This window comes from Pezoporus wallicus, unplaced genomic scaffold (genome assembly GCF_028554395.1).
Source record: "Pezoporus wallicus isolate ANWC-B61680 ecotype Strahan unplaced genomic scaffold, APGP_CSIRO_Pwel_v1 contig_749, whole genome shotgun sequence".
NCBI lineage: Eukaryota > Metazoa > Chordata > Aves > Psittaciformes > Psittacidae > Pezoporus > Pezoporus wallicus.
The window spans coordinates 6,739,393-6,748,780 of record NW_026641327.1 but is presented as its reverse complement, the minus strand read 5'-3'; positions in this window follow the sequence as shown (position 1 = coordinate 6,748,780).

The window sequence follows — 9,388 nt, the reverse complement described above, 5'->3', positions numbered from 1 at the left end:
TCAGTAACCAAAGGTTATAGCAGATGTTTACTTATCACCTCTCCTGAATGAAACGTAGTTACTATGTTTAATATGTAACAGCATCAATTTATATAGCATATCAATGATCAACAGCATTTTGTTTGTTTTCTTATATCAAGCACTGTGGGTAATCAAAAGTAGAAAGCTCGAATTTTTTAACAGTCACCTGAGTAACTAAAATGTATACTCAAATGACAAAAAACAGTCTTTGGGAATAAAGTATCTTCAAGGCATTAAACATTGAACAGGCTAAAGTTCAGGTTCAGACTCAACTATATGAGTTCAATATGAAAATGACAAAGTAATATTCAGCTAACACTTAGCTTTAAAACTTCTAGTTTTATCTGAGTAAACAGAATATCCTCTCTCTCAGCAAAGATCATCAACAAACCATTGCAACTTCATTTCCACAGCTGCTGCAAATTAAATAATCAATTGTCTTAAAATAAGAGTGCATCATATGTACACTGGTAGTTGCATATGTAACGGGAGATAACTCATGGTTAAAAGTGCAAATTAACTTTTGAGTACAAACAGTTTTACTATAATCATCGTAATAGCACAGTCTGGACAAGTCCAAATCCTTACTGATTTCACATCTTCTAGGAAAAGTATCTCTAAACATTTTTTACTAGGTAATATTTACATACATATATGTTACATATACTTGATTTAAAGTTATCTGACCAGTGTTACAAATGTACAAGTCTTAATTTTCATGGCAATGTCACTCCAAAAATCCATTTCAAAAAGCCTACAGCACGAAGTACACTCTTGTTATCTCACACCTTCAACAGGAAGAAAAAGAATACCTCTCTTCACCAATTTTCAAATCTTCAATGAAAATTTCCTATTAGATTATGAGAAAGTTGGTAAGTATGGAAGGAAAAGAGAAGTCAACGCTTCCCAGCTGTGCCTGAAAAGAGGACAAAATGAGCTGCTCCTCCCAAAGGACAATACTCGTAGGTGCTTTACTCATGTAAATAAAGAGTTGAAGAACTTTTTAAGGAAAGGCAAGATGTCTGAAGGAGGCAAAGGTCACTGTTTACTGTCTCTTTTTAGGGTCTCCCATTCTCACTGTGAGATCTCCAAAACCTCCTCTAGATTTCTTGGCTTTCCTCATTACTCTTAACTTCCCAGTGACTGACATGACTGACACTGACCTAAAGACAACTCAAAAATAAGCAAACATGATTATGAAAAAGAGATTTTCAAATAAATCCTCAAGTATCAAGTTTTTCTGAGCTAAAGACCATAACTGTAGAATAGTTCATATTCTGCAGTTGCCAATTGTGTGCAAAAGCAGTTGATGACTAAGACAAAATTTGTAATACAATTTCTCTTTGCTTTTTCGTTCCATGCTAAAACTGTAGAACACTTTTGCACTCATAACAAACACACACAATGCAGGGAGAAAAGCAGTAGTACCTACCTTTATAAGCAAGAGGTCATCAGCCTACAGATCTTCATATCCCCATGCTGTACTGAAACTGTCATGCTGCTCCTCATTCCTCAATGTGATTCCTGGCTTACTGTAAACATCAGGAGCCTCAGCCAGGGTGATGATGGAGTTTGGTGAAAGTTAATGACAGACTGAATTCCATCATGCGTGTTCCCTTTTTCTCTACCTTTTCCTTCTCTTTCCTGACTTATGTTGCTTTGGCAATGTCTTACTCCTGTCTTCTGTTAAAATGCCACAATAAAAATGAAAACCACTATTTACACCACTAGTATTCTTCCTGTTTTCTGGCTGCCTTTAGTCTCTGCCCATGCTCAACATTTATTTGTTTAGAAGAGTGCCTAAGCAGTACAAAAAAGATCACCTCTCTACTCCTCAACAGTCCAGGACCCTGAAAGTGCAAAACAACCTCAGCACCTTTAAGAGATTTCTTTATTGGAGGAAACATTACCGTGTGATGTGGGAGGGGCAGAGCTAATAAAATTGCTCTTATTCTCCATCAGTTATAGATTGGAACAGAAGGATGAAAACTCCCTTGTATCATAAGCATTTCTGCATCTGCATTTGATTCCTCAGCTCTGATGTCTTAAGGGCAGAACCATTAGCCTGACACAGCATGTATTTACTGTAGTTCAAGACAAATCTGATGATGTTATTTGTGTTAAGATCTTTTTAATCCTATTTCTACCAAGAAGACAGTAACAATAGCAGAAAATGCAATGCTAAGCCTCCTCTTCACTTCCCTGCTCCTGTAAAGCAACTCACCTACTATGGCTGATAACTAGAGATTTTCTTCCATAAGAAAAAGTCTACTACAGTTATATTATTACTAGTGTGTGAACCTGAGACAGTTTACGAGACAGTTATGTGAGTTTGGCAGAAAACTATTGCTTTCCTTTTGACATGCATCTACCTGGACTTGTACAAAGTATTTGACACTATCCCTTGTGACGTTCTTGTCTCTAAATTGGAGAGACATGGATTTGATGCATGGACCACTTGTTGGGTAAGGAATTGGCTGGATGGTTACACTCGAACAGTTGCAGCCAACAGATTGATGTCCAGTTGGACACCAGCAACAAGTGGCATTCCTCAGTGGTTGGTATTGGGACTGGCACTGTTCAACATCTTTGTTGGCGACATGTACAGTGGGATTGAATGCACCATCAGCAAGTTTGCCGACAACACCAAGCTATGTGGGGCAGTCAACATACTGAAGGGAAGGGATGCTATCCAGAGGGACCTTGACATGCTTGAGAAGTGGGACAGTACAAACCTCATGAAGTTTAACAAGGCCAAGTAAAAGGTCCTACACCTGGGTCAGAGCAATCCCAGCCACAGCTACAGGGTGGGCAGAGAAGAGATTCAGAGCAGCCCTGAAGAGAAGGACTTGGGGGTGTTGGTTGATGGGAAGCTTAACATGACCCATCAGTGTGCACTTACAGCCCAGAAAGCCAACCGTATCCTGGGCTGCAACAAAAGGAGTGTGACCAGCAGGTCGAAGGAGGTGATCCTGCCCCTCTACTGTGCTTTTGTGAGACCCCACCTGGATAAGAAGGACATGGACCTGTCAAAGAAAGTCCAGAGGAAGGGTGCAAAGATGATCAGGGGACTGAAGCACCTCTCGTATGAAGACAGGCTGAGAGAATTGGGTTTGTTCAGTGTGGAGAAAAGGAGGCTCCAGGAAGACCTTATAGCAGCCTTCCAGTACCTAAAATTGGCCAACAAGAAATCTGGAGAAGGACTTTTTACATGTAGTGGTAGGACAAAGGCAATGGCTTTAAGCTGAAAGAGGGTAGATTTAAAATGGCTATTAAGAAGAAATTCTTCACTGGGAGAGTGGTGAGCTCTGGAACGGGCTGTCCAGAGAGGTTTTGGATGCCCCATCCCTGGAAGTGTTCAAGTCCAAGTTGGATGGGGCTTTCAGCAACCTGGTCTAGTGGAAGGTGTCCCTGTGCATGGGAGGGGAGTTGGAACTAGATGATCTTTAAGGACCCAAACCATTTTATGATTTTGTGACAACATTTGAGTTATTTTCTGTAAAATATGTCAAAATGCCTGAATAATAAAGAAGTAATAATCCTTTTGGAAATACTGACTTTTAAGCAATGCTAAAGCTTATTTTCAGAATACTGCTCAGCTAAATACTTTCCAGAGACAAAGCACATTTATTTCATTCCTTTCTGATGCTTGTCTGCTTATTTACTCTTGGTACTTCTCCATGACTGAGTACCACAGGGGATTGCCTATTGAGAAGCTGTTGAGTGGCAAAGGCATTCAGCAGAGGGGAGGGCAGAGATCTAACAGCTTCTCACACAGCTGAACTCAGGTCAAGCAACTGCCCTGGAAGCCCTGTGAACAGAACTTTGTTTAGAACAGATAGAAACCTCAGAAAGAAAAGCTAAACCTCTTATTCCATTTTAGAAGTTATTTAAGAGTACACTCTATTAATTATGTCACTCCACAAAGAAAATAAAGATAAGACCATCGCCCCCTGAGTCTCCGGAAAGAACCACACTTATCATAAGAGAGCAGTGAAGCCCCTGGCCTCATCTCAGCATAAAGTGAGTGAAGAAAGCAAAGGGAAGTGGTATGGCTCCAGCAACGATATGACCTCCATCAGCATGCCTGCCAATTCAGCTATGCTGTTTGAAGTACAGCCTGAATAGCTCCCATGCAGATAACTTATACTTGTAAGCAGCAGTAGCAGTGGTAGGCTAAGAGAGACCTGTCAGCTGCAGTCCAAATCCTGTCCTTGGACTCATCTGAGGATAACACAAATCCACAAACTAATTATTTTTTTATTATGTATTTAAATAAAAATAAGACTTGTTAGTTTATTATAATTAATTAAGAAAAAGAAAATCATCTTTGAGTAGTGGGAATTTCCAATGCATGGCTTCGGCAATTATTCCCTTTGCTGATTAATTTGTTTTTCCATGCTGTATCTCTAGTCAAAACTAATACAATTTTGCAGTCTACAGTGCTAGTGCTCATTATCGTAATCCCTAATGCAATTGCAAAGGAAAAGGCTGCAAAGACTCACCTTTATTTTTCATAGGAAAAGTCCACAGATAATGTCAAGCTTTTTCCTAGGATTTGGTACACATGTAAAATTTGCTATTGGTTTATGATGCTAATGCTCATTATCTTAATCTCTAACGAAACTGAAAAGGGAAAGACTGCAAAGTCTTTATTTTTATTTAAGAAAAAAAACAAACCTTTATTTTTCAGAAAGAGAGGAGTCCACAGATAATTTCAAGATTTTTCCCCAGGTTTTGGTACCCATTTAAAAGTTGTTATTGATTTTAGATGCATGCATTTTGAATACTTCAAGACAGAGCAAAAAATGCAATGCAAAGGAATAGTACAGGAAACGTTATTCCTGGCAGATTTGTGTCTATATTGAAGCTATAGGGAAACGGATCAAAAAGGAGTATGCCAAAGCAATAACAAATATTGTAACACTGATGTTTCAAAGTTCAGTAGAAACCTTTTACTCTAGCAATCTTATTGAAATCATATCATTTCAGAAGAATAAGACAATTCATTTTGAGAATATCTGTTCGGGATTACTCCTCATTTTTTGACACACATCTATCCAGCAAATCTATGCTTTTATAGTTCAATTTTCTGGGTTGGTTTATATTGTGTGTTTGAACAGGCCCCAAGCCCAAAGAGCTGGCTCAGGCAATATCTAACCCCCACTGCTATATCGAAATTAGAAAACACTAAAACTGAGGTATTGGAGCCAAATGGCTTGCTGGAGGCAGCTGCCATTTCTTGTCTGGACTACGTGAAAACTACTTTTCTATTCCAGTTTGCAAGAGAGCAGAGGAGTTGACTTTCACTCAGTTGTCTCAAGTGATGAATACTCACATTCCTCTGAGCACCTATGGGCATTAAGTTCCACAAAAGTGCAATGTCTGTGACCTCATAGCTGAGATAACTGATATACCTTCTCTCACTTTCAACCTAGCCAGGCCATATGTGACTTAAATTGACTCATCCTTCTGTATACTAGACAAGCAGAGGAGGAGAGGAAAGTTGTTTTCCCAGACAAGCAGAAATAGCATCTGAGAAGTTTCAGCATCATTCTGAGGTTGCTGTTTTTTCTCTGTGGCTTCCTTGCTCTTGAAGAAATCCCATTTTCTCTAATCAATTCTTCCAGGCATGATTGGAAAAGTATAAAGCAGTGGGTACCTGCTTGAAAGTTTCTTAGAACAGTCTGCTAGTTACACTTAACACTGCTCTGAAAGGAGAATTACCAATAATAAACATATTTGTGTGCACATGTATACATTTCTGCTGTGGGCTGGCTGCCCAATTTCTGGCTAATGCTAATGCTATCTACTCCAGAGGGCCAGAAATCCACCTTGAAAGTTTGTGTATCAACTTTCAGAAAACACAATATAGCTCTTGATACACAAAATCCTACTGAACCTTGGCTAGACACTGAGGAAACCAACCCAAACTCCTCCAAATATTCCAAGCTTTTTTTTTTTCCCCAGACCAGAGATCTGTTTGGGGCTTTTACATCTTGATGTATTACAATTTCACATTCTTTTCTCAATTGTACCAGTATAAATCAGGAGTAAGTCTACTGAAATAAAATTTATGCTGGAATATTGCGTAAGCGGAATGAATTGTTACATGTAAAGACAGTGCTCTGCAGTGGCTCTTCTTAGGTGCAACACTTCTCTAGCACCCATCAAACAGTACAAGGGTATTTTCAAAACTGAAATAAGACAGCTGGAAGACAAACAGCCAGTCAGAAGCATAATATGAAAAAGGTAATAAAAATGAATCAAGATAGGCAGTGAAAAAGAAACAAAAAAACAACCCAAACCCAACAAAAACCAAAACAACTAAACCACATAAGAAGACCAAACCAACAAAAAAGCATTAGCTATCCAGAACAAGCAGAAAACACAGCAACTGGCCAATGTCGGGCAGTCACAGCAGAAGTGTTGCTGTTTCCATTTCCAAATTGGAGATTCCTTTTTGTTTGCAGAAACATTTGGAGAATGATTGTTTCTCCTGCCACAACGTTGATTTACATGTGACAAGGCTACTTATGCAGTTAGGTGCATACATTATTTAAAATCCAAGTGAGCCAGGCAACCCTTGCCAGAGATTAGTCTTCTGTTGGAGAGGTTTCTGCAGCCAATAAATTTATTGCCATGTAAATTAGGCAACCAACCATAGAGCACAGTTAAGAAAGAGAAAATAACTTACATAAGTTAACCCACAGGTAAACTCTACAATCAAATTTGGTCACAAATTTTTCAGTATTCGTGTCTACAAATATAAGAATCAAATATAAAGGGAAATTGACTCATTTTCTTAGATATTTTTGTTTTACAAATCAAGAATTCAATTAGCCTCCAGACTTCATAAATGCTGTCTGTGAAACCAGGAATTCTCTCTGCTTTAGTTAAGTCAGGATGGACATGCATGGTCACCCACAAAACCATTTAGTTCTTACCTACATGGTACCCTGTGGGGGAGTGATTGCATAAGAGCCCTGGTTCAATGCTGTTATAACAAGCTTCAGAGAAGCAGGGTCACATGCTTGAACTGAATTTTTTGGCTCTGTTGAAAAAAAAATTATAGTTGGTACAGGAAGATAAAATCTAAATAAGCAAATGGTGTCTCAGCAATACAGCAAAGGACAATTCTGGTGTCAAAATATGGATGTTGAATGACAATGAAAACATCCTAAAGCTTTCAAGACATGAACAGGGATTACAGCCATTATACAGAACCTACAAGAGACCTGTGCCCGTTAGGAAAACCAGCTGTAGGCCAGGAGGGGTATATCAGGCTATTTAAAACGCTCCTGGAAGCCTGTATTTAGGCATCCAAAAATGCAAAAATGCACTTTGATATGCTATTTTAGAGACAGAAGGATCTCACATGCCAAAGTATGATGTCATGCACAGCCTGTGCACACTGCAGAAATAAGAAGCCAAAAACGCAGAGGTTCAAGACAGCTGCCTGCCCTGCTACAGCTTCTCTCTAACTCACAAAGGAGTGTGTGGAAAGATAGCATCTAGCCGGAACACCATGCACTGCAGGTGAATTTCTCTCCTCTACAGGATAGCTAAGAAATAAGACTTGAGAAATTCCAGGGCCTTGGAGTGCTTCCAAGTGCCTGCCATCAGCCCTGACTTCCACCAACACTATAGCTCCCTGCAGCAGGAGGTCCTTTCCCCCTGCCTTGATTCCTGCAGGAGGCCTGCAGCTTATTCCAGGAGCTTAGGAGTGGCTAGGGAATGAAGATCGCAGGAAAGGTAGTTATGCTTCCTAACTGCTCAGCCTAAATCAGGCTGAAATTACTCACTGAGGCTTGTATCTAGGAGGTATTCCACAAGTCAATAAATATGGGTCATGACAGAAAAGCTGGATTTCACTTCACCTTGTCTGCTTCTGTTTCAGACCCAAAGAAGTCGCTGCATGGCATTCAATTTGTTGCTCCATTGATACTCACTGCCTAACAGAAGTTAGTATTTCTTCTCCAACCTCTTTTGTCCCTATTCTCACAGAGCTGCCTTATCATGCCTGAAACATAAAATATCCACCATTCAGGTGACAAAAGAGCCAAATTCACAACACAGAGATTTTGTAAAGCCTGTTACTGTGGTCAGTCAGTGCAGGTAGAGAGTGAATAAAAATCCAAGTGCAAGGTCTTATCCTCTGGTTTCTGAGTTTTCAAGTAAATAAAAAGCAGTACAATGAACCAGGGCCCTCAATTCAATTTTATTTCTGCCTCTGGCCTCCCTGGTGACCTCTGCCTCTGTCTTCCCTGCTGACCTCTTCTCTATGCTTCACTTTGGGAAAAGGAACCCTGATGTCCCTCGTGAAACACTGTCAGGTCTACTGACGAAAGCCACCAGCCATGGCTGATTCTGAAGAAAAACCTCTATTTGTGACATTTTCACAGAAATACAGATAGTAGATATTTTTCCTCACTCAAATCACAAGCAGGCTTTTTGAGTACATGCACCAAGAGGCAGAAAGAGAACAAATAACTCCCCAAGCCTTCCTATTGCAAGTGCAAAAATGGAGATAGGTTTCTCATGAAGGTAAAGCAGCACTCTTTCCCCTATGTTTTGTATCACTCTGGGGATGTTTACTTTAAGATAGGAGGCTGCCTTAATTAGGTTGCTATATTTTACAGCTTTCATTATAATGTACTGCAATTTTGTTTTATGTTCTTAAGCCACATATACGCAATTCAAATCAAAGATGTTGCCCTGACATTCACAGTATTATTGTTTCACAAAGGACGTGAATGGATTGTCATCAGGCAAAATCAGAAATTATGTTGATTAGGTGAGCTATTAAGATAATGTATCTATTAACATCTATATGAAGAAACAGATGAAGAAGCTGAACTGAATAGTTTTAGCTTTGTTGATTCATTGTATACACTCGTCACTATGAAAGTGTGTGGATTTTTAAAGCACACCTTCCAATGTATTGCTGGGGATGAGGCAAGGGAAGGCCAATCAGCCTTTAAGCAAATTTATAACCCAATTAGACTGTTCTTTTATAGTCTTATTGTTTGTTCCTTTGTAATTCAGCTGTTTAATTGGATGTGATGTTATAGAAATGTCATCTATGAAACAAATTTTAAACAGTGCTTGGGGTTTTTATTTTGTAAAACTCAATGGAAGGTATCATCTAGTACTGCTTCTCTCTATAAATATATAAAATATTAAAATTTTAACATCTGTAGATTCATATGGGCATTTTAAAGACAGCTTAATTAATTACTATTTCATTAACAGGTGAAATAACTGAGTTTAGTGAAAATCATGGTGTTGTAGTATGTATTGATTTTACAACTTCAGTTTGCAGAGAGAGGTTATCATGTCAATATTAAGTAACTATTTATCTCAA